Source organism: Somniosus microcephalus, chromosome 6 (genome assembly GCF_052327205.1).
Source record: "Somniosus microcephalus isolate GS21.2 chromosome 6, FLI_Smic_1.0, whole genome shotgun sequence".
Taxonomy (NCBI): Eukaryota; Metazoa; Chordata; class Chondrichthyes; order Squaliformes; family Somniosidae; genus Somniosus; species Somniosus microcephalus.
In genome coordinates, this window is record NC_140992.1 from 239,114,424 (window position 1) to 239,139,584 (window position 25,161).

General features: G+C 48.6%; 2 long non-coding RNA genes across 2 annotated transcripts in view; one reads left to right on the top strand and one right to left on the bottom strand.

Moving 5' to 3' along the window:
* Positions 1–25,161, top strand: part of LOC147116559 (uncharacterized) — a 440,444-nt gene that overhangs the window by 269,084 nt on the left and 146,199 nt on the right. The gene's annotated exons all lie outside the window — the stretch shown is intronic.
* Positions 1–25,161, bottom strand: part of LOC147116560 (uncharacterized) — a 72,249-nt gene that overhangs the window by 7,820 nt on the left and 39,268 nt on the right. The window contains exon 2 of the long non-coding RNA XR_015078609.1: positions 9,027–9,137. This is a non-coding gene — a long non-coding RNA (uncharacterized LOC147116560). The remainder of the gene's footprint in view (positions 1–9,026; positions 9,138–25,161) is intronic.

The window sequence follows — 25,161 nt, forward strand, 5'->3', positions numbered from 1 at the left end:
CTTAAGAGGGTGCCAAGTGGGGCGCAAAGCAACTAGAGGCCGGGCGCGGCGATGTTTGTGCCGCTGGCGAAATTAACTAGACATTTTGCAGCGGCGCTAAACACTACCGCCACGATCTCCTGCACTGGCTGTATGTGACGTCATTCGAGTGCGCAATGCCCCGTTAGCGCCCCGGACCGGATATTGAGTGGCGCCCCCTGCCTTACCACCTGCTGCTAGCAACGACAGGTTGAGGGGAGCGTTATGCTGTCAGAAAAGGACTAGGGGAGCGCTATTTAAAGGCGACCGCTTCCTGCCTTTTTTTGTCGGTGACATTTTTGCACCACACATTCTGAGAGAGAGAGAGAGACTTCTGGAGAGATTCAACGCTGTGTGAAGGAGTTTTGAGTACTGAGCAACATTTTGCAGGTTTATTTGGATTTGCCCTTCCTTGCTTCGCCAGCGCTCTGAGGTAGCGCCTCGCTCCTCGGCCTTTGCGCCTTAAGACAGGTGTGAAGCGCCTGATTTAGCGCTCCAATCACCTCCAGGGGCGATAAAAGCCAAGTTTGCTGTCGGAGGCGATAATTAGTGCCAGGCGCTAAACTTTGCGCACCGCCAAAAATGGCGCCCCAAATGGGGCGATACCGAATTTTCCCCCCCTAATACTTGCAGCAGAAATGTGAGCTTAGGCTGACTTTTCTCTTTCCTAACTCTGGGACGCTGAAACCAGTTTCAGCGTTCCAGCACTGATCCACCCAAGAGCAGCTACCTCAGATCAGACTGAGGACCAAACTTGGGACTTGTGTCGCTGAGCTGCTTTCAGGAAGAACCTACTGAGCTGCTGGGGCAGTTACTCCTGTCATTTCTAATGCTACTCATGTTCCCATATGTCAATTCTGACAGCAGTTTACAGCTAAAGGGTGTTCTTATCTAAACTTAGCTGGCACAAAATATTTCTAAATTTGTGATTTTAAATTTGTTAAAGCTGTTATCCTGAGATAGGCTGTTGATGGTAAAGTTATAACTGCTGCAGAATATGGGATATGGGTTCATATCCACTGGGGGAAATGCAATTGGAAGCCTAGAGAAAAGAAGGGGAAAATTAGCAATTTAACAGTGGGTCATCTGAGTGCACAGGAGGAATGGTGTGTAACACTGTGGGACCAGAAGAAGAAAGTGATTTAAAATGTGTTTGTTTTTGTTTGAGGAGAGGGGAACCTGAACAAAAAGGATGCTAGATGTCAATTCATGCCCGTTTCATGATGGTTTTGATGGGAATTAATTTTTTTTTAAGAAAGGGAAATGATTTTTTTTTCCAGATGAGAACTTTACCCAGGGAGTGGTGATAATGTGGAACCCGCTACCACAGGGCGTGGTTGCGGCAAATAGTATAGACGCATTTAAGGGGAAGCTAGGTAAGTACATGAGGGAGAAAGGAATAGAGGGTTATGCTGCTAGAGTTCGGTAAGGAAAGACGGGATGAGGCTCGTGTGGAGCATGGACTGGTTGGACCGAATGGCCTGTTTCTGTGCTGTATATTCTATGTAATTCTATGTAATTCAAGAGTCACTTTGACAAAGATCTGAAAATGAATTGTCTACGCATGTACTAATTGGAATAGGAGGAATCAAAGAGGGGAGAGTATTTAATTCAAACAGGATGACTAGAATTCATTATACATCATTACAAGCATTCAATTGACCCTATTCAGAGTCAAAATGCAGTACTCAAAAAAAGCTTTGTATATTTATCTCCTCTTGAGGTTAAAAACATTCCCTATTCTTCTTTACTGAAATGGATGCTATTGTATAGGTAGTAGGTAATTAAAAAAAAAAATTGATTGTTTTGAGGGGAATTGATCTTTTTAAGAAAGGGAAATTACTTTTTTCCAGATGAAATCTTTTAGTTTATTTGCATCTTAGATTTATTTTAGGAAAAAAACCTTTTGGAAATCACCGTCACTAACTATTGGCAGATACAGTAGAAGCACATTTAACATAGAATATTAGCTTTATGGAGGCAAGTGGCCAGGAATGGGACAGCGTGGGATGCTTGGAAAGTGAGTGTCAGATGCTTGAGACCCAGCCACCTGACAGAGGTTAGGCCTCGACTTCTGACAGAAGTTGGGCAATTTATGAGTAAATTTTATTTTGCAAAATTTTAAGCTGATTTGTATTTATAGTTTTGACAGCTCTTCCTGTCAAATTTATGAATGGGCATTCCCTGCTACCATTGGCTCTCCATGGCCCACGTGATCCCAGGGGACGCTTCGAACTAACTGAGTTCCTGGGATACGCAAGCACTGCGCGCCGGCAGTTGGAGGGGGCCCAGGATCGGAATTCCACGCGGGCCCACAGCACAACGGCCGGCGCGCTAGGTAAATGCAGGTCGGAGGCTTGCACCCTCGGGAAGCCTCCGACCCGAATTTCTGGGCCAATGTTTTTAACATGTTAATTATGATATCAATTGTGTATTTTTAGTAGTGTTGGTTGAGGCAGATGGGTCACGGTTTAATATTCATTGACTGCAATGGAACTGAACATCAGGCTCTGCATAAAATGGGCGGCGGATCCGATGCTGCTCGTTTTGCGACACCGCCCGAGATGAATTTCTAGGCCGCGATTTGACAAAAAGGAAGTGAATGCTATTGTACCATTTTTAATATTGTCACATTAAGTGAAAATCAGAGTGAAAATTTGATGAAGCAATAAAGTGGAAAATACCATTTTAAAAATGGCAATGCAATTGACCAAAGTGGCTGTCAGTTGAATTATAGTGCATGATGATTGTGCTTCATAAATTTCAGCTCCGGTTGTCTGTGCTGTGAAGACCTTTCAGATCCTGTAACCTCTGATAAATAACATTTAATGAGATGAGTTATGATCATGGCTATTTATTAGCTTAACGTGACTCAGGTCTCTGCAGCGTTATCGGCTACAATTCGTGCTGTCGCCTCAAAACAATGGATGAGTTATTTTCCTTAAAGAAAATATTGAATATATTATGGAATGTTGCATTTGTTGGTATTGTTTCCTTAGTTGGTTCAAGTTAGTGTCCAGTTGAATCAAATTCTGACCATTTCTGGGAACTTTGGAAAGACTTCAGAGTTTTAATTCATTGCAAGATCAAATTCAAAGACATGGGTTTATGTACAATGAAAAACTAACCATAAAGTGAATAAAACGATAGTTCTAATATCTGAGTAAGTGCAAGAGATAATGTACAGATGTGTTCCTTTTCTTAAAAGTGTAAAACCTAATGAAATTAAACGAATGGTCCCTCGTTTTCCAATCCGATCTTGGAGCAATAAATCACTTCATTGCCAGGTCACTCACCTGCCGCTTGGCTGGAGCTGATGCAGGCTGGCACAAGAAAGAGCAATGGTTGAAAATACTTTTTGAGTTGAAAATTATTTAAATGTGAACAATGGATTTTTCTTTTAGACAAAATGACATACGCATTAATTCCCCAGAGTAAAACTCACTTCCAGATTTAAATCCAGCACTGTATGTGTTGTATTGAAAATGTAAGTTACTGCAGCATTTAAAAAATGTTGTTTGTTCATTCACGGGATGTGGGCATTTCTGGCAAGGCCAGCATTTACTACCCATTCCTAATTGCCCGTTGAGAAGGTGGTGGTGAGCCGCCTTTGTGAACCGCTGCAGTCCGTGTGGTGAAGGTACTCCCACAGTGCTGTTAAGGAGGGAGCAGTGTTCCCTGTACGTTTTTTGGGGGCCGCGCAGCCCCTTTTGAATGGGCTGAGTGGTCCATTCAGAATTCTGCGCGTGCGCATTTTTTTTTCAATTTAAAAGCCGGCTCACCAGCTGCGCAGGAGCCCAAAGGGAATATGGGTAGGGAGTGCCAGGATTTTGACAAAGTGACGATGAAGGAACGGCGATATATTTCTAAGTCAGGATGGTGTGCGAGTTGGCGGGGAACTTGAAGCTGCTGCCCTTGTCCTTCTAGGTGGTCGGGGTCACTGGTTTGGGAGGTTCTGTTGAAGAAGCCTTGGCGAGTTGCTGCAGTGCATCTTGTAGATGGCACACACTGTAGCCACGTTGCACCGGGTGTGGAGGGAGTGAATGTTTAAGGTAGGGAATGGGGTGCCAATCAAGTGGGCTGCTTTGCCCTGGATGGTGTCGAGCTTCTTGATTGTTGTTGGAGTTATACCCATCCAGGGAAGTGGAGTGTTTTCCATCACACTCCTGACTTGTGCCTTGTAGATGGTGGAAAGGTTTTGGGGAGTCAGGAGGTGAGTCAAGCACCGCAGAATACCCAGCCACTGACCTGCTGTTGCAGCCACAGTATTTATGTGGCTGGTCCAGTTAAGTTTCTGGTCAATGGTGACCCCCAGGATGTTGATGGTGAGGAATTCGGTGATGGTAATGCCATTGAATGTCAAGGAAGGTGATTAGGCTCTCTTGTTGGAGATGGTCATTGCCTGGCACTTGTGTGGCGTGAATGTTGTTTGACACTTACCAACCCAAGCCTGGATTTTGTGCAGGTCTTGCTGCATGCGGGCAGGGACTGCTTCGTTATCTGAGAAGTTGCGAATGAAACTGAACACTGTGCAATCATCAGCAAAACATCCCCACTTTTGACCTTATAATGGAGGGAAGGTCAGCTGAAGATGGTTGGGTCTAGGACACTGCCCTGAGGAATTCCTGCAGTGATGTCTTGGGATGAGAGGATTGGTATCCAACATAAACAACTATCTTACTTTGTGCTAAGTATGACTCCAGCCGGTGAAGCATTTTTCCCGATTCCCATTGACTTCAATTTTATTGGGTCGAGTTTATTTCCAACACCAGATTCTGATTGGTCACTTTTGAGGGAAAGACTTGATTTCCCTTGGAGGACAAGAAACACCCAGCAGTTTATCTGGAATGTGTAATTAGATCCTACCTGCCGAAGTAATCAAGTACTTTGCAAAGTGCAATTCGCGGCATTCTGACTGCCAGGCTCCAGACAGAACAGAGCTCACATAGAACAGACAGGGCTCACCCTCGCGGGTTAAGACATTCTCTCACCCCTCAAACAAGTTCCTGCCAACCCCACATTCCTAACCTTCTCCCCCTGCCCAAGTTCCTGACCTCTCCCCCCCCGCCCCCCCAACCAAGTTTCTGACCTCCCCATCCCACCCAAGTTCCTGACTTTCTCCCCCACCCAAGTTTCTGATAGTCCCCCACCCCAGCAAACACCCCCCGCCACAGAGTTCCTGACTGTCTCCCCCCCCCCCCCCCCTCGCCCCCGGAGTTTCTGACCTCCTCTTCCCGCCACCCGCGCCCCCCCCCCCCCCAAATAGATAGGGCATTGTGTGTGGGTCACGGATTGTTAATAGGTTTATTGGGTATGAAGTGAATAGTGACAGTGTCGTGACTTCCGGATTTCGTCCAGACCAATGATGTCACTTGCCACACATTCTCCGAGCTTTCTCAGAAATCAACCAGGTCTCGGGGGAGGAGAGGCAGAACGTGATGCGGGTGTAAAGGGGGTGGGGTTGGAAGTACGTGACCTGTCCTGCCATCTGGATCACGTTGTCGCTCTCATTTCCTCCCCCGCCCCCCCCCCCCCCCCGCCAGACCTGGATCACATTTTCCCACTATTCCCACTGAGCTCTCCGTGCTCTTTACCCTCCCTCGCGTTCCTGACCACCTCTCCCCTCCCCTCTGATCCTCTCTCTTGCTCTAAGATCCTTTCTACCCCTTCTCTCGCCCCCCCTCTTCTCTCTCTCCCCATCTCTCGCCCCTCCTCTCTCTCGCTCGCCCCTCCTCTCTCTCTCTTGCCCCTCCTCTCTCTCGCCCCTCCTCTCTCTCCTCGCCCCTCCTCTCTCTCTCTCGCCCCTCCTCTCTCTCTCTCTCGCCCCTCCTCTCTCTCTCGCCCCTCCTCTCTCTCTCTCTCGCCCCTCCTCTCTCTCTCTCGCCCCTCCTCTCTCTCGCCCTCCCTCTCTCTCTCGCCCCCCCTCTCTCCCCCCTCTCTCTCTCGCCCCCCCTCTCTCTCTCGCCCCCCTCTCTCTCTCGCCCCCCCTCTCTCTCTCGCCCCCCCTCTCTCTCTCGCCCCCCCTCTCTCTCTCGCCCCCCCTCTCTCTCTCGCCCCCTCTCTCTCTCGCCCCCCCCTCTCTCTCGCCCCCCCTCTCTCTCGCCCCCCCTCTCTCTCTCTCGCCCCCCCTCTCTCTCTCGCCCCCCCTCTCTCTCTCGCCCCCCCTCTCTCTCTCGCCCCCCCCTCTCTCTCTCTCTCGCCCCCCTCTCTCTCTCGCCCCCCCCTCTCTCTCGCCCCCCCCCTCTCTCTCTCGCCCCCCCTCTCTCTCTCGCCCCCCCTCTCTCTCTCGCCCCCCTCTCTCTCTCGCCCCCCTCTCTCTCTCGCCCCCCTCTCTCTCTCGCCCCCCCTCTCTCTCTCGCCCCCCCTCTCTCTCTCGCCCCCCCTCTCTCTCTCGCCCCCCTCTCTCTCGCCCCCCCTCTCTCTCTCGCCCCCCCCTCTCTCTCTCGCCCCCTCTCTCTCTCGCCCCCTCTCTCTCTCGCCCCCCCTCTCTCTCTCGCCCCCCCCTCTCTCTCTCGCCCCCCCTCTCTCTCTCGCCCCCCCTCTCTCTCTCTCGCCCCCCCTCTCTCTCTCGCCCCCCCCTCTCTCTCTCGCCCCCCCTCTCTCTCTCGCCCCCCCCTCTCTCTCTCGCCCCCCCTCTCTCTCTCGCCCCCCCTCTCTCTCTCGCCCCCCCTCTCTCTCTCGCCCCCCCTCTCTCTCTCGCCCCTCTCTCTCTCGCCCCCCCTCTCTCTCTCGCCCCCCCCTCTCTCTCTCGCCCCCCCTCTCTCTCTCGCCCCCCCTCTCTCTCTCGCCCCCCCTCTCTCTCTCGCCCCCCCCTCTCTCTCTCGCCCCCCCTCTCTCTCTCGCCCCCCCTCTCTCTCTCGCCCCCCTCTCTCTCTCGCCCCCCGCTCTCTCTCTCGCCCCCGCTCTCTCTCTCGCCCCCCTCTCTCTCTCGCCCCCCCTCTCTCTCTCGCCCCCCTCTCTCTCTCGCCCCCCCTCTCTCTCTCGCCCCCCCTCTCTCTCTCGCCCCCCCTCTCTCTCTCGGCCCCCCTCTCTCTCTCGCCCCCCCCTCTCTCTCTCGCCCCCCCTCTCTCTCTCGCCCCCCCTCTCTCTCTCGCCCCCCCCTCTCTCTCTCGCCCCCCCTCTCTCTCTCGCCCCCCCTCTCTCTCTCGCCCCCCCCTCTCTCTCTCGCCCCCCCCCTCTCTCTCTCCGCCCCCCCCCTCTCTCTCTCGCCCCTACCTCTCTCTCGCCCCCCCTCTCTCTCTCGCCCCCCCCTCTCTCTCTCGCCCCCCTCTCTCTCTCGCCCCCCTCTCTCTCTCGTCCCCCCCTCTCTCTCTCGCCCCCCCCCTCTCTCTCGCCCCCCCTCTCTCTCTCGCCCCCCCCCCTCTCTCTCTCTCGGCCCCCCCCCCTCTCTCTCGCCCCCCCCTCTCTCGCCCCCCCTCTCTCTCTCGCCCCCCCCTCTCTCGCTCGCCCCTCCTCTCTCTCGCCCCTCCTCTCTCTCGCTCGCCCCTCCTCTCTCTCTCTCTCTCTCTCTCTCCCCCTCCTCTCTCTCTCTCTCCCCCTTCTCTCTCTCGCTCGCCCCTCCTCTCTCTCTCGCTCGCCCCTCCTCTCTCTCTCTCTCCCCCTCCTCTCTCTCTCTCTCTCTCCCCCTCCTCTCTCTCTCTCTCTCCCCCTCCTCTCTCTCTCTCTCTCTCCCCCTCCTCTCTCTCTCTCTCTCCCCTCTCTCTCTCTCGCTCGCCCCTCCTCTCTCTCTCGCACGCCCCTCCTCTCTCGCTCGCCCCTCCTCTCTCTCTCGCTCGCCCCTCCTCTCTCTCTCGCTCGCCCCTCCTCTCTCTCTCTCGCTCGCCCCTCCTCTCTCTCTCGCTCGCCCCTCCTCTCTCTCTCGCTCGCCCCTCCTCTCTCTCTCTCTCGCTCGCCCCTCCTCTCTCTCTCGCTCGCCCCTCCTCTCTCTCTCTCGCTCGCCCCCTCCTCTCTCTCTCGCTCGCCCCTCCTCTCTCTCTTCGCTCGCCCCTCCTCTCTCTCTCGCTCGCCCCTCCTCTCTCTCTCGCTCGCCCCTCCTCTCTCGCTCGCGCTCCCTCCTCTCTCGCTCGCCCCTCCTCTCTCTCTCGCTCGCCCCTCCTCTCTCTCTCGCTCGCCCCTCCTCTCTCTCTCGCTCGCCCCCTCCTCTCTCGCTCGCCCCTCCTCTCTCGCTCGCCCCTCCTCTCTCTCTCGCTCGCCCCTCCTCTCTCTCTCGCTCGCACCCTCCTCTCTCTCTCGCTCGCCCCTCCTCTCTCTCTCGCTCGCCCCTCCTCTCTCTCTCGCTCGCCCCTCCTCTCTCGCTCGCCCCTCCTCTCTCTCTCGCTCGCCCCCTCCTCTCTCTCTCGCTCGCCCCTCCTCTCTCTCTCGCTCGCCCCTCCTCTCTCTCTCTCGCTCCCCCTCCTCTCTCTCTCTCCCCGCACTTCTTTCTCTCTCTCCCACTTCTCTTCTCTCTCTCCCACCCCCCTCCTCTCTCTCTCACCCTGTCTCTCTCTCTCTCTCTCTCTCTCTCTCTCTCCCCCCGTCCGATCCCCTCACTGTTCATGCAGATAATCACAGCGATTTTACAAGGGCTCCTTGGTGCCACACTCAGTCAAATGTTCCATTGCTGTCAAGGACAGTCATCTCAGCTCACCATTGGAATTCAACTCTTTTGTCCATGTTTGGACCAAGGCTGTAATGAGATCTGGAGCTGAGTGATCCTGGCAGAACCCAAACTGGGTATCGGTTAGCAGGTTATTGTTGAGTAAAGCTAATTTCTCAACAATTTAGTTGACTGGCCAATGTGTTTTAGCTTGTGAATGTCATTCCTAGTAATGCTGCAAAGATCTCAGTAGTGATTTCACTGCTTTGAAAGAAAGCAGTGTCCTTGAGCTTTCAATAAATGACATTTCATTGTTAGTAGCCTGATAACTTAATACTGTTTATCAAAACTGGTGTTCACAGTGAACACATGTTTGCATATAATAATCTTTTGGATTACTTTACAATGTGAATATTCAGCAAATGCGGTTTACCACTGAGAGGTTTCAACAGCTGTAACCTGAAGCTGCTTTGTGTCAATAGGCAGGTGAAGAAATCTGATCCAGGTTTGGCTTTCTGTTTTCCAGACAATGGTTTATATTTTCCTGTTGGTGAAAACATAGATATGAGTACTAAGTGAGGAACATTCTTTTATCTATTTATCTACTTTTTTGCTGAAGTTAGTGAATGGTGGAAAATATACCCATGGTGTTTTTGAGTTTATTGTTTTCCATTTTGTCAACCAAAAGAAATGTTTTAAAAAGTTTTTTGTTTTACGAGAGTTCTTCGATTGGATTTCTCTCAGAGGTCACTGTCTGAAATATTCTGAAATAACCCACTTATGGTGACTGCTATGATGGTTCTGTGCACCTGGTTCTACTGCTTCTCTTCAGAAGGTTATAAGATATTGTATCCAACTAGTTAAACTGCATGCAGGTTGAATAGCAAGAACTATTTAGATGTGCACATAAATGCTGTACATGACGATGTAAAACAGTGAGCTAACAAGATATAAATACACAGAACAATTTCAAACTTGAGATACATTACTATGCAAGAATGCCCAAATATATTCTGCACGTTCAGATTGCCACCTGCTGGCAGAGTTTGCAAACATCTGATGCTACCACTTACCTGTCCAAAACAAGGCTAAATAACAACAAAAACACATAACAATGAAAGGAAAATAAGTAATCTTTCAGGCTGGCCACAGGTCTGTGCCTCCCTGAAGATCCCAGCAAGTATGTTGGCCCCTTTTCCCAACCTGGTACCATAGAGAGCTCCCAAGAGGACGCCCCCAGAGCTGGATTCAAAGCCTGGCACAAGAAAAAAGATCAACCAGATTAGGTCAGCTCCTCTGAGAATCAGTATGTTCAGTACAAGCTCAGTCATGCCAGAAATCTGGATGTATTCCTTCTGCAAGCACCGTGTAATCAAAATGTACAATGGCTTCATAAAATATATATCGAATGTACAATTTCATAAATTATGTGGAAATTACTTGAACAAGAATGGACTAATAAAGGAGAGCCAGCATGGATTTGTTAAGGGCAAATAGTGTTTGACTAACTTGACTGAGTTTTTGATGAGGTAACAGAGAGGATAGACAAGAGCAGTGCAGTTGATGTTGTGTATATGGACTTTCAAAAGGTGTTTGATAAAGTAGCACATCATAGGCTTGTTAGCAAAATTGAAGCCCATGGGATAAAAGAAGCAGTAGCAGTGTGGATACAAATTTGGCTAAAGGATAGAAAATAGAGTTGTGGTGAATGGCTGTTTTTCGGACTGGAGGGAGGTATACAGTGGTGTTCCCCAAGGTTCACTACTAGGACTGCTGCTGTTTTTGATATACAGTAATGACTTGGACTTGGGGGTATAGGGCACAATTTTGAAATTTGCAGATGACACGAAACTTGGAAGTATCGTAAACTGTGAGTAAGGAAATAATAGACTTCAAGAGGACATAGGGAGGCTGGTGGAATGGGCGGACACATGACAGATGAAATTCAACACAGAAAAGTGTGAGGTGATGCATTTTGGTAGGAAGAATGAAGAGAGACAACACAAGTTAAATAATACACTCTTAAAGGGGGTACAAGAGCAGAGAGACCTGGGGTGTTTGTGCACAAATCTTTTCAGGTGGCAGGACAGGTTAACAAAGCAATTAATAAACCATTTGAGATTCTGGGCTTTATAAATAGAGGCATGAAGTACAATAGCCAGGAAGTTATTCTAAACAGATATAAAACACTAGTTCGGCTCCAGTTGGAGTATTGTGTCCAATTCTGGGCACCACACTTTAGGAAGGACATGGAGGCTTTGGAGAGATTTACTAGAATAGTTCCAGGGATGAGGGATTCCACTTATGTGGACAGACTTGAGAAGCTGGGGTTGTTCTCTTTAGAGCAGATAAGACTAAGAGTAGATTTGATAGAGGTGTTTAAAATCATGAAGGATTTAGATAGAGTAAATAAAGAGAAACTGTTTCCAATGGCTGAAGGGTCGATAACCAGAGGACACAGATTTAAGGTGATTGGCAAAAGAACCAGAGGCAACATGAAGAAAAACTTTTTTATGCAGCAAGTGGTTAGGATTTAGAATGCACTGCCTGATAGGGTGGTGGAAACAGATTCAATTGTAGCCTTCAAAAGAGAATTGGATAAATACTTGAAGGAGAAAAAATTGCAGGGATATGGGGAAAGAACCGGGGCGTGTGACTAACTGGATTGCTATTCGAAAGAGCTGATGCAGCCAAATGCCGCTGTATTATTCTATGTACACCTAAATGTACAATATCCTCAAAATACATAGGTGAATGTACGTTCAAATGTACGTTTAAATGTACAACGGCTTTGTAAATTAGTGTGAATACACACCTATATGTACAATAACTTCATGAAATGTGACTTTACTTGAGAATACAATTAAAGAAGACAAAAAACACACCTTTTTCACTATCTCAGAAATGACTGTACAAGTTTACAACATGGAAGGAGGTCATTTGGCTCATTGTGTCTGTACTGGTTCTTTCCTAGATTTAAATTACTTCAAAGTGCAGTCAGTGTAATGATGATAGATTTAGATGAGGAAGGATGGGAGGAGGCTCGAGTGTAGCATAAACACCAGCATAAACTTGTTGGACCGAATGGCCTGTTTCTGTGCTGTATATTCTATATAATTCTACGTAAGTGTCATTAATTAGGCAAACATGGCAGCCATTTTGTGCAGAATAAGATTCCACAAACAGCAATGAGATGAATGATCAGTTAATTTTTTGGTGGAGTTGGTTGAGGGAAGGCTGTCAGTCAGGATACTGGGAGAACTCCCTGCTCTTCCAAATTGTGCCTTAGATCTTGACCTTCCATCTGAACCATTGAAGCAGGGAGACATGACCTTAGCTGAATGCCTTGTCTGAAAGGCAGCACCTCCAATAGTGCAGCACTACCTCAGTACTACATTGGAATGTCACCCCCAATGATGTGCTTCAGTCCTAGAGCCCAGATATGGTTATGTCAGTCTGTTTCAATGTAAACATTCAGGTTATTTTTACAAATAGCAATGTGCAAAATTCTTTTTGTACCTCATTTTAATAAAATATGGTTTCTAAATGTGTGCTTACAAGAGTAAACTTGTTTCTGAAAACTGGTTCAGTTATCTTCCTGCCAATTAATGTGGTATTATTTGGAGTTCTGGTGATCTCACTGTCCTTGCAATGAAACCTCCTCATGCCTCAACTGTAATCTAATGATATTAGGTAAGTACTTTAAGCCTATTGTGCAGATATTGTTGGATTTGTATTTTAATTTCACAGTTTGTATGGCTGTGTCTTTTATTTATATATTTAAAATAATAACAATGGGGCTAGGCGGGAAGACTGTGTGATGCAGTGGGTTAGACTCTACATCTCTGGGCTGAAATCGAATCGAATTATAAAAGACTCGCTAAAACTTGCAGGGCTATAGCTGAACCAGTTTTCAGAAACAAGTTTACTCTTTTCAGTCACATGCCACCAAAAACAATCGTGAAGTAAAAGCTTCAACTTGCATCGCTAAACACTCTGCAGTGTTTTAAGACTCAATAGGGTAGGTTTTCTGATTGTGTGCTCCCAGTGTGGCATCTTGGCCGATTGGATTGTACATTGGAAATGTAAAGGCATGTGCTGCGTGAGTATGGGAGTATGTTGTGGGAAAATTTATCCTTGTATTCCATAGCAGTCACATGAGGATACATTTTTCAAGCACGAGGATCAAATAGTCCCTTGATCTCAGCCCCAGATAGGCATGATATGACGAGAAAGCAAAGTAGAACTTTTGGAATGTTTAGAATAGATGAAATGCTGACTTAAAAATTTAAGTTGTGGAAGGTGAAAATCTGGATGGTGCTTTAGTTGTGCATACTGATTGGACACATCAGACGCTTTCCTTGAGGTGACGGCAGCATTTCAATGGGCCTGAATTTACGGTTGGAGGCTTCTCGCGGGTGAATGCCTCCGAACCGCAAGAAAAGTACGAACATACCCGATGGCCCCGGAGATTCGTAGACTACGCGTACGCATGTGTAAAGGCCCACATATCCCGGGGTGCATGCGGTTCGCAAGTGCCCCTGGGATCACGTGGGCTGGCCCAACCAATTAGAAAGGGGGTTCCCCATTCTGCTTATGGGGATTTCATTTACATATGGACCTTGGAGGCAATTCCTTCAAACAAGAAAGTATTTCTGTTTTCGGGAACACACCTAAACAGGGAGTTTATTGTTGCATTCACGTAATTACTCCAGATTTGGCCAGTCCAGGTGACTGGGATAAAAACACTAAATAGAAGCATGGAAATTACTGTGGTCCACTTTGCTTGAGGCCATAAAAGCATGCTACAGATGACTTCATTATTGTTGCAATACAGGATCGTTAATGTGATACAAAAAGTGTGCAAAGATAACAGTGAACTTTGAGCTTTGGTTCTGACGAATGCATCAATAATCTATCTGTATGAAGCTGAGTTAGGTCATATTGCCACCACACCAGCAGATTTTACATTGGTTGCTGGAAAAGGTTGAAATTGCATTTTGTAATAAATGTCTGATATGCATTTCTAAAATTATATGGAGCCATATTTTATGACTGCAGTCATATTTCCTTTCTTGCTATTTTTTATTGTTGTTAAAATTCCTTGAGGATGCAATAATTGACAAAGAATTGTGTGTTTATACATATTGACTTGACTCATTTAAAGAAAGCTCTTTTACCTGTTCGATCTTAATCACTTTCACTAGTTCTTTCTATTGCATTATTCAGTAAGTTTTTTAAAAAATTGCATAACAAAGGTCTCTTAGATGGCAGTCAAAGCAGAAATTCTAACAGGTTTATTGACAGAAATTGTATCTTGGAACTAGGATTGATCCAGAGAACAAAAAAAAGACTTGCATTTATATAGCGCCTTTCACGACCACTGGATGTCTCAAAGCGCTTTACAGCCAATGAAGTAATTTTTGAAGTGGAGTCACTATTGTAATGTGGGAAATGCGGCAGACAATTTGCGCACAGCAAGGTCCCACAAACAGCAATGTAATAATGACCAGATAATCTGTTTTTGTTATGTTGGTGCAAAAGGTTTGGTTGCATGAAACAGATAGATCTGATTTATGAAGATGCACAAGTTATTGTGTGAAATGTATAGTGAGCAGGGAGAGTTATTGTTCTGTGAACCAGTAGCTAAGGCTTGAGGCTGTAACTCATGGTAAAATATAAAGCTGAAGGGACATGCCAGAGGTGGAGCAGTTATGGGGGAGCTGGAGCAAGTTTAATGTGTGTGTGTGTGTGTGGTAAACCACTGTATTGTATATTGCCACCTCTGGGTGGCGCTGTGTATGGAGGCATGCCTCAGCTGACTCCACCCACCACTGTGTGGGTTTCGTTCAGACTTGTTCAGTCACTCACGAAGAAGCATGGTCTCTTCTTAGCTAATAAAAGCCTTATTCATCTCTTCTTTCGACTCATCATCTCTTCTTCGACTCATCACCTTTTATGAAGTAATTGATAAGCGTATCAATTTTATTAGCTAAAAGTTAAATGGCGACACCTGAGGAGCAACAACAGCAACGGATACAGCAGACATTGCTGAGAGCCCTCAGACCACCACGCCTGGACCTCGACCCTCAAGATGTGGGTGCATCAGCCAAGTTTGAACACTGGCTGAGCTGCTTTGAATCCTTCCTCGCAATCTCACAGGTTACAGAGGAGGATCACAAACTGAAAATTTTGACCGCCCAGGTGAGCCATCAAGTATATATGCTAATCCGGGACTCTAATACGTACGTGGCGGCCCTCGAGCTACTAAAAGGGCAATATACGCGCCCAGTGAACACAATTTACGCCCGACACCTCTTGGGATCCCGCAGGCAGCAACCGGGAGAATCGGTAGGGGCATTTGCACGGGCGCTACTGGCACTCTGCAGAGACTGCGATTGTAAAGCGGTAACGGCTGTGGAGCACGCGCAGGGACTCGCCTGTGATGCCTTCGTCAGGGGCCTCCAGTCAGACCACACCCGGCAGAGACTGCTAGAAAGCAAGGAACCCGACCTGAAGACGGCCATTGCCCTTGCGCTCTCGTTAGAGGAGGCCCACCGAAACCTCGAGGCATACCCCCGTAACGGCGCCGAGACATGGCAATCGAAACCGTGGGACACGGGACCGCCGCCCCCGGCACCAACCGCTGCAGCGACCCAACCGAGACAGCAGCCTCCGGTAAGAACTGCTTCGATGCCCAGTAACCAGGCCCAAAAATGCTATTTCTGTGGCCAGTTAAAACATCCCAGAGCGCACTGCCCAGCTAAGACAGCTACCTGCTCGGGCTGCGGGAAGAAAGGCCATTACGCTAACGCCTGCAAGGGGAAGCCAGCCAGCAGCGCAGCGTGCGGGCCGTGGGAGCAGCCATCTTATCCGCCATTTTGTGTACCCCCGGCCGCATGGCATCCGCCGCCATCGTATCCAACGCACTCAACCGCCATTTTGTCACCGGAACCGACCACCGTCTCGGCGGATGACTATAGTGACTCACTAAGCCACATACTGGCCTCCGTGACGCTGGATCAAGGCCACCCTCACCATCTATCCAGCTCCATGATGGATATCGCGGTAAACGGCCGCGCCACCAGTTGCCTGATCGACAGCGGGAGCACAGAGAGTTTCGTCCACCCCGACACGGTACGTAGCCACTCCCTCACGATTCTGCCAACGCACCATCGCATTTCTATGGCGTCCAAGTCCCAGTCAATGGACATCAGCGGCTACTGTGTGGTGACCCTGTCAGTAGGGGGCACTGAATATCAAAAATTTAAACTGCTAGTCCTGCCCCGTCTTTGCGCTGCCGTCCTGCTAGGGTTGGATTTTCAGTGCCACCTTAAGAGTGTCACACTAGCATACGGTGGACCCCTCCCCCCACTCACAGTCTGCAACCAACAACTTTTAAATCGCCCGCTGCAAACCACCTGCAGCCTTTCCACATTAAAAGTCCCCCCCCCTCCCCTGTTCGCTAACCTCACCCGCGACTGTAAACCCATCGCTACCAAAAGCAGGCGGTACAGTGCCGGGGACAGAGCTTTTATCAGCTCTGAGGTGGAGCGGCTCTTGAAGGAGGGCATTATCGAAGGTAGCACTAGCCCCTGGCGAGCCCAGGTTGTAGTCGTTAAAACCACTGCAAAACGCCGCATGGTAATCGACTACAGCCAAACCATAAACCGGTACACCCAGCTGGACGCGTACCCCCTCCCTCGCATATCTGATATGGTCAATCAGATTGCGCAATACAAAGTATTCTCCACCATCGACCTTAAGTCAGCGTACCACCAGCTGCCCATCCGCCATGAGGACCGCCAGTATACTGCCTTCGAGGCAAACGGCCGCCTCTACCACTTCCTTAGGGTCCCCTTCGGCGTCACCAACGGGGTTTCGGTCTTCCAAAGGGAGATGGACCGAATGGTTGACCAGAACGCGCTGCGGGCAACCTTCCCCTATTTGGATAACGTCACCATCTGCGGCCACGACCAGCAGGACCACGACGTTAATCTAGCAAATTTCCTCCGTACGGCCCAACGGCTGAACCTAACGTACAATAAGGAAAAATGTATGTTTCACACCAAGCGCCTGGCCATCCTCGGCTGCGTGGTGGAGAACGGAGTCATCGGGCCCGACCCCGACAGAATGCGCCCCCTAATGGAGCTACCCCTTCCCCACTGCCAAAAAGCACTGAAGAGATGCCTGGGGTTTTTCTCCTATTACGCCCAGTGGGTGCCCCTCTATGCAGACAAAGCCAGGCCCCTCATCAAAGCCACCTCCTTCCCCCTGACACCAGAGGCGTGTGCAGCCTTCACTCTTATCAAGAACGATATCGCGAAGGCCGCAATGCACGCGGTGGATGAGTCCATCCCCTTCCAAGTGGAGAGCGATGCCTCCGACTTCGCCCTAGCCGCGACCCTTAACCAGGCGGGCAGACCCGTGGCCTTTTTCTCAAGGACCCTCCAGGGCCCCGAGACGAGACACTCCTCCGTCGAAAAGGAGGCCCAGGCTATTGTAGAAGCGGTGCGTCACTGGAGGCATTACCTGGCCGGGAAACGATTTACCCTGCTCACTGACCAGCGTTCAGTAGCTTTTATGTTTAATAATAAGCAGAGGGGTAAAATCAAGAACGACAAGATCTTGAGGTGGAGAATCGAACTCTCCACCTACAATTATGATATCTTGTATCGGCCAGGGAAACTCAATGAGCCCCCAGATGCCCTATCACGTGGTACATGCGCCAACGCGCAGAGTGATAGGCTGCAGTCCCTCCACAATGACCTCTGCCACCCGGGGGTCACCAGGTTTTTCCATTTTATCAAATCCCGTAACCTGCCCTACTCCATCGAGGAGGTCAGGACCATGACCAAGAGCTGCCAAATCTGCGCCGAGTGCAAACCGCACTTCTATAGGCCGGACAGAGCAAGCCTGATCAAGGCCACCCGCCCCTTCGAACGCCTGAGCGTCGATTTTAAAGGGCCCCTCCCCTCCGCTGACCGCAATGTGTACTTCCTCAACATAGTTGATGAGTACTCCCGTTTCCCCTTTGCCATCCCTTGCCCAGACATGACCAGTACCACGGTCATCAAGTGTCTGAATGACATCTTCGCTCTGTTCGGGTTCCCCAGCTATATACATAGCGACAGGGGCTCATCGTTCATGAGCGACGAACTTCGGCAGTACCTGCTAACAAGAGGTATCGCCACGAGCAGGACCACCAGTTACAACCCCCGGGGGAACGGCCAGGTGGAAAGGGAGAACGCGACGGTTTGGAAGGCAGTCCTCTTAGCACTAAAATCTAAGGGCCTTCTGACCTCCCGCTGGCAGGAGGTCCTCCCTGCAGCGCTCCACTCCATTCGGTCACTGCTTTGTACTGCCACTAATGCGACCCCTCATGAGAAAATGTTCGTTTTCCCCCGGAAGTCTACATCGGGAACCTCGCTACCGGCATGGTTGACTTCTCCTGGGCCCGTCCTACTGCGGAGGCACGTGAGGACGCATAAAACGGACCCCCTGGTCGAGCGGGTGCACCTCCTACACGCCAACCCCCAGTATGCCTGGGTGACATACCCAGACGGGCGGGAGGACACGGTCTCCATACGAGATCTCGCACCCTCGGGTACCCCTGAATTACCACCGTTATCCCCCTTACCACCGTTATCCCCCTTACCACTGTTATCCCCCACCACCCCTCCCAACCCAACCCCTGCAGACGGCATGCCAAAGCCCCAGGAATCTTCGCCAACCACCCAGACACCAGACCCGACGTCGGATGCTGCAACACCACCGCCGCCACCACGACGATCAGGACGTCAGACAAGGCCTCCTGATAGACTTAACTTGTAGTACCCTTCACCCCGCCGGACTTCACATTAAACAAGGGGTGAATGTGGTAAACCACTGTATTGTATATTGCCACCTCTGGGTGGCGCTGTGTATGGAGGCATGCCTCAGCTGACTCCACCCACCACTGTGTGGGTTTCGTTCAGACTTGTTCAGTCACTCACGAAGAAGCATGGTCTCTTCTTAGCTAATAAAAGCCTTATTCATCTCTTCTTTCGACTCATCATCTCTTCTTCGACTCATCACCTTTTATGAAGTAATTGATAAGCGTATCAGTGTGTAACTGGAATCTCTTAATGCTTTGTACTGGGCATTAATGGAAGCTCTGAGTTGTTTCACTTGCGTTTTCTGACCTAAACTCATTAAACTTCTTCCTGCACTGTTTCCACATGTCCAGTGGTGGTGTTGGCTCTTGATGGATGTAGCCATTTCCTCCCTTTTCCCTTAGGCTGTTCCTCTTGGGGCTGATGTCAGTGTTAAAGATGTCCATCATCTCAGTTTAACTTGCAGGGACTTCTACAGCCCCATCAGAAAATCTGAATAAAGAAGACTTTATTGGGTACTCGAAGCTGGAAATTCCGGTCTGGAGGGGGCTGGAATGCCAGTGCTATTCTCCTGGGAGCTGCAATTTGGGACAGAATCCAGATCTACTGGGTTCCTCCCCGCACACAGAACTTTCAAACAAAATTGCACTGCAGAGGAGATGGGTGCTTATTCTGCCCTTCCCTGTTATATCCAGGGACAATGTTAGCGGTGTTCCCGGGTTACTCTGGGATTTTTGTCCACCCTACTTCTGGTAGGCCCAGTGGGATTTGCACCTACTGAGAGCAGGCACAGGTCCCATTCTGAGCCTGGGAAAAGCCCCAGGAGTCAGTAAGAAAACAGCAATCATCCCTTGACATTGTTTCCCATTCAACTAATGGCCTGTTTGGTGGGGCAAGATTTTATTCCTTTCTCTTTCGTCTTTGGAATCCCCTTTTTGAGTGGCAGGATGATCCGACTTCTGCTTCTCCTGTGGGGCGGGTGCCTCTTTTGTGCCACTACAGGCACTGGTGCCCACCCTGAATATGTGAATGATCCCATTAGTTTCAGAACAAACTGCATTGCCGAGTCCCACAACACCACCCTTCTACTCCTTCAATAGGGTCTGCAGAAGTTCTGGTCCTCTATCACAGAAATCACAGAAACCCCACAGTGCAGATAGAGGCCATTTCGGCCCATCGAGCCTGCACCGACACATATCCCACCCGATCCCCATAAACCCTACACCAACACATATCCCACCCTATCCCCGTAACCCCACGTATTTAATCCCCCTAACACTAAGGGTCAATTTATCATAGCCAATCAACCTAACCCGCACATTTTTGGACTGTGGGAGGAAACCGGAGCACCCGGAGGAAACCCACGCAAACACAGGGAGAATGTGCAAACTCCACACAGACAGTCGCCTGAGGCCAGATTTGAACCCGGGTCCCTGGCGCTGTGAGGCAACAGTGCTAACCACTATGCCACCGTGCTGCCCTATCTTTTTTTTTGTCTGTAAAGTAACGAACTTTGCTCAGATATTTTCCTGTGATGTGAACAGATCCACAGTTATTGCTGGTGTGAGTACCTGTGTAGCAGTAGAAAAGTTACAGAACAACACAAATGCAAATCCCCCTGCCCCACCAAATTAACTGCCATATATCCTGTTTCAAAAATCAAGAGGTGTTAAGACCTTCTTCATAAGATTACAGCAGTTGACCCTGTATAAATTATTGTCTTTTGGCTTCTTGTTAAAGGCTTCTATGATTTTTTTTTAAATAACTGCTGTCTCACTTTCCCATTACAGCTGGTAGGGATAAGTTGAAGTAGCAACAGCTGACTGCAGAGATGGCGTGCTGTTATTGGGGTGAGCCTGTGTTTGCATTGGCAAAAGCATTTCCTCAACCAAAGCCTTGAGGCTATTGAAGTCTGTAACTTTCTTTGAACCGTTTTTAACTGGAAGGTGTACCATACCCCTCTAATGGATTGGATTATGATGAAATTGTGTATATTTCTGCATTTAAGCGACATTCCAGATTCAGGCTGATGTGAAAAAAATGATTGAGAATAAGTCTGTATTGAGTTGACAGGAAGTGAGGGACAAGGAGCACCTTTTCAATTGCATGAATTCTTTGTATTCCAGTAAAGAAATGAGAAGATTGATATGTGCAGATTTCAAATAACTTGAAAATGAACTTTCAATGCCAAGAGTGGTTTGTCTTTTTCAAAGAAACCTTGCATGAACCACTATTTAATCAAAGTCTTTGGCTGTCGAGTGATTTAAAATATTGCTACAAATACAGTACTGAATTGTGCATTGCAAATGCTTCTCTGGATTTTACTTAAAAATCATTTTTTTCTCTCCGTTATAATGAGTGGAAAATACTGTTTGCTCCAAACAGCAACAACTTACATTTATATAGGCCTGTATTTTGTGGCCCCCTGCGGGTGTGTACGTGGTGCGTATGCGCCCGTAAGGGCCGCGCAAGTTCCGGGTTTTCGCGCACGAAGCACATATGCGAAAACCTGGTACTTGCGATGTGTCAAGACGGGCGGAGAGTGCCCAACTTCTTCCCACTGAATGCCCGTGAAATTCTTACGCCTGATAAAAGCAGGCGTAAGGCCTGCTTTTACCAGCGTAAGAGTTTAAATAAATATAAAAATATATATTTTTTAATCATTTAAATATTGAAACATCTGTAAAATAAGGTACGGTTATTTTTAACCCCTTTAAAACATTTAAATTTAGTTTGAAAAAATTAAATTTTTGTTTCAAATGTTTAATTATATTGTATTTTAATTTATTTTAAATATGTAATTTTTTTTTCATAGATACGTTGCCGTTCGGAGGCATCCGCCCGCTGGAAGCCTTCGACCGCAAATTCAGGCCCATAGTGTTTTTAAAGTAGAAAATTGCCCAAAGTGCTTCACAGAGGTATAATAAGACAAAAATTATACTGAGCCCAGGAAGGAACTATTAGGAAAGGTGATCGAACACTGGGCAAAGAGGTTGGTGTTATGGAATGTCTTAAATAAGGAGGGAGAGGTTTAGGGAAGCAATTATGGAGTGTAGGGCCTAAGTGGCTGAAGGCACAACTGCCAAAGGTGGGGCAAAGGGAGAGGGAGATGTACAAGAGGCCAGTTTTGGAGGAATGCAGAGCTCTGGGGGTCATAAGAACATAAGAAATAGGAGCAGGAGTAGGCCTTTCGAGCCTGCTCCGCCATTCAATGAGCTCATGGCTGATCTTCTGCCTCAACTCCATTCACCGGCCCTATCGCCATATCTGTAATGTCCGTGTGTAATTGAGACACGGACTGCAGAGGTTCGTTATAACAGGTGTTTACTGAATGGAGACAAAACTGGAACTACTATACAAAGTTACTACACAGGCTTATATACAGGGGTGGTCACTACTGGTACTGCAGTATACAGGGGCTGCAGAATATAGTTCCTTCTTCAAGGTACATACACTACAATATCCCTTGATGCCCTTACTAGTCAGAAATCTATCGACTTCTGTTTTGAATATACCCAATGACTGAGCCTCCACAGCCCTCTGGGGTAGAGAATTCCAAAGATTCACCACCCTCTGTGTGAAGAAATTTCTTCTCATCTCAGTCCTGAATGGCCTACCCTTTATCCTGAGGCTGTGGCCCCTGGTTCTAGACTCCCCAGTCAAGGGAAACATTCTCCCAGCGTCCACCCTATCAAGCCCTGTAATAATTTTGTATGCTTGAATGAGATCCCCTCTCATTCTTATGAATTCAAGAGAATACAGGCCTGGTTTACTCAGTCTCTTCTCATACGACAGTCCTGCCATCCCAGGAATCAATCTCGTGAACCTTCGTTGCACTCCCTCTATGGCAAGTATATCCTTCCTTCGGTAAGGAGACCAAAATTGTACACCGTACTCCAGGTGTGGTCTCACCAAGGCCCTATATAATTGGAGTAAGACTTCTTTACTTCTGTACTCAAATCTTGTTGTAATGAAGGCCAGCATACCATTTGCCACCAAATGGCTTGCTGCACCTGCACATTCACTTTCAGTGACTCATGTACAAGGACACCCAGGTCCCTTAGCATCTGCATTCCCCAATCTTTCACCATTTAGGAAATACTCTGCCTTTCTGTTTTTTCTACCAAAGTGGAGCTGGAGGAGGTTACAGAGATAAGGTGGTGCAGAGCTATGAAGGGATTGATATACCTATCAATTCATCCAATGAAAAGCAACGAGTTAAGAAAGTAACTATAGGTTTTTATTGGCTAAATAACAGAGCCCACCCTCGTGGGTGATCGGATCCAACAAGGAGGAATACCAGCCAGTCGACCACCTTTATACCTGGGCAGGTAGGTGGAGCCATGGGCGGAGTCAGCAGTGGTCAGCCCAGGTATAACAGCATGACAGGAGGCGACCTCGTGTAGTGATACAACAGTGTAAACAGTGATAACCATAGTGTAACGATATAACAGTGATAACCATAGTGTAACGATAGTGAACGATAAAAGTGGTTTACCACAGGGATTGAAACAGGATGATGAGAATTTTACATGAAGGCTTTGGGAGACTGAGAGCCAGTGTAGGGGGTGTAGCAAGGACAGGGGTGACGGGTTAACAGGACACGATGCGGAATAGCAAATGAGCAGCAGATGTTTGGATGAGTTGAAATTTAAGGAGGGTGAAGGATGGACTGGGCAGGAAAGTATTGGAATCGTCGACTCTGAAGGTGACCAAGGCATTGATGGGGGTTTCAGCAGCAGATGAGAAAGACGGGGCCAGAAGCAGGTGATGTTACGGCTGTGTAAGGAGGCGGTCTCTATGATGGAGAAGATTACATAGGATATACAGCACAGAAACAGGCCATTAGGCCCAACCAGTCCATACCGGCTGTCAAGCAACACTTACTCACCAATAACCTGCTCACGGATGCCCAGTTTGAGTTCGACCAAGACCACTTGGTTTCTGACCTCATTACAGCCTTGGTCTACACATGAACAAAGGAGCTGAATACCAGAGGTGAGGTGAGAGTGACTGCCCTTGACATCAAGGCAGCATTTGACCTAGTGTGGCATCAAGGAGCCCTAGTAAAACTGAAGTCAATGGGAATCGGTGGGAGGGAGGGAAAACGCTCCACTGGCTGGAGTCATACCTAACACAAAGGAAGATGGTTGTGGTGGTTGAAAGTCAATAATCTCAGCCCCAGGATATCACTGCAGGAGTTCCTCAGGGCAGTGTCCTAGGCCCAACCACCTTCAGCTGCTTCATCAATGACCTTCCCTTCACCATAAGCTCAGCAATGGGGATGTTCGCTGATGACTGCACAGTGCTCAGCGCCATTCACAACTCCTCAGATAATGAAGCAGTCATGCAACAAGACCTGGACGATGTTCAGGCTTGGGCTGATAAGTGGCAGGTAACATTCGCGCCACAGAAGTGCCAGACAATGACTATCTCCAACAAGCGAGAGTCCAACCACCTCGACTTACATAGAAACATAGAAGATAGGAGCAGGAGTAGGCCATTCGGCCCCTCACGCCTGCTCCGCCATTCAATGAGATCATGGCTGATCATCCAAATTCAATACCCTGTCCCTGCTTTCTCCCCATATCCCTTGATCCCTTTAGCCTTAAGAAATATATCCAACTCCTTCTTGAATATATTTAATGAATTGGCCTCTACTGCCTTCTGTGGTAGAGAATTCCACAGGTTCACCACTCTCTGGGTGAAGAAATTCCTCCTCATCTCTGTCCTAAATGGCCAACCCCTTATCCTTAGACTGTGACCCCTGGTTCTGGACTCCCTGACCATCGGGAACATCCTGCATCTAGTCTGTCTAGTCCTGTTAGAATTTTATAGGTTTCAATGAGATCCCCTCTCATTCTTCTAAACTCCAGCGAGTATAAGCCCAATCGACCCAATCTCTCCTCATACGTCATTCGTGCCATCCCAGGTATTTGCCTGGTGAATCTTCGCTGCACTCCCTCCATGGCAAGAACATCCTTCCTCAGATAAGGCGACCAAAACTGCACACAATACTCAAGGTGTGGTCTCACCAAGGCCCTGTACAACTGCAGCAAGACATCCTTGTTCCTGTACTCAAACCCTCTCGCTACGAAGGCCAACATACCATTTACCTTCTTAACCGCCTGCTGCACCTGCATGCTTACCTTCAGCGACTGGTGCACAAGGACACCCAGGTCTCGTTGCACTTCCCCTTCTCCCAATCTATTGCCATTCAGATAATACTCTGCCTTCCTGTTTTTGACCAAAGTGGATAACCTCGCATTTATCCACGTTATATTGCATCTGCCATGCTTCGCCCCATTACCCAACCTGTCCAAATCATACTGGAGTTTCTTGGCATCCTCCTCACAGCACACACGCCCACCCAGCTTTGTGTCGTCTGCAAACTTGGAGATATTACATCTAGTTCCCTCGTCTAGATCATTAATATATATTGTGAATAGCTGGGGTCCTAGGACCGATCCCTGCGGTACCCCACTAGTCACTGCCTGCCACTCGGACAAAGACCCGTTTATTCCAACTCTTTGCTTTCTGTCTGCCAACCAGTTCTCGATCCAAGTCAGTACCTTACCCCCAATCCCATGTGCTTTAACTTTACACGCTAATCTCTTATGCGGGACCTTATCGAAAGCCTTCTGAAAGTCCAAATACACCACATCCACTGGTTCGCCCTTATCTATTCTACCA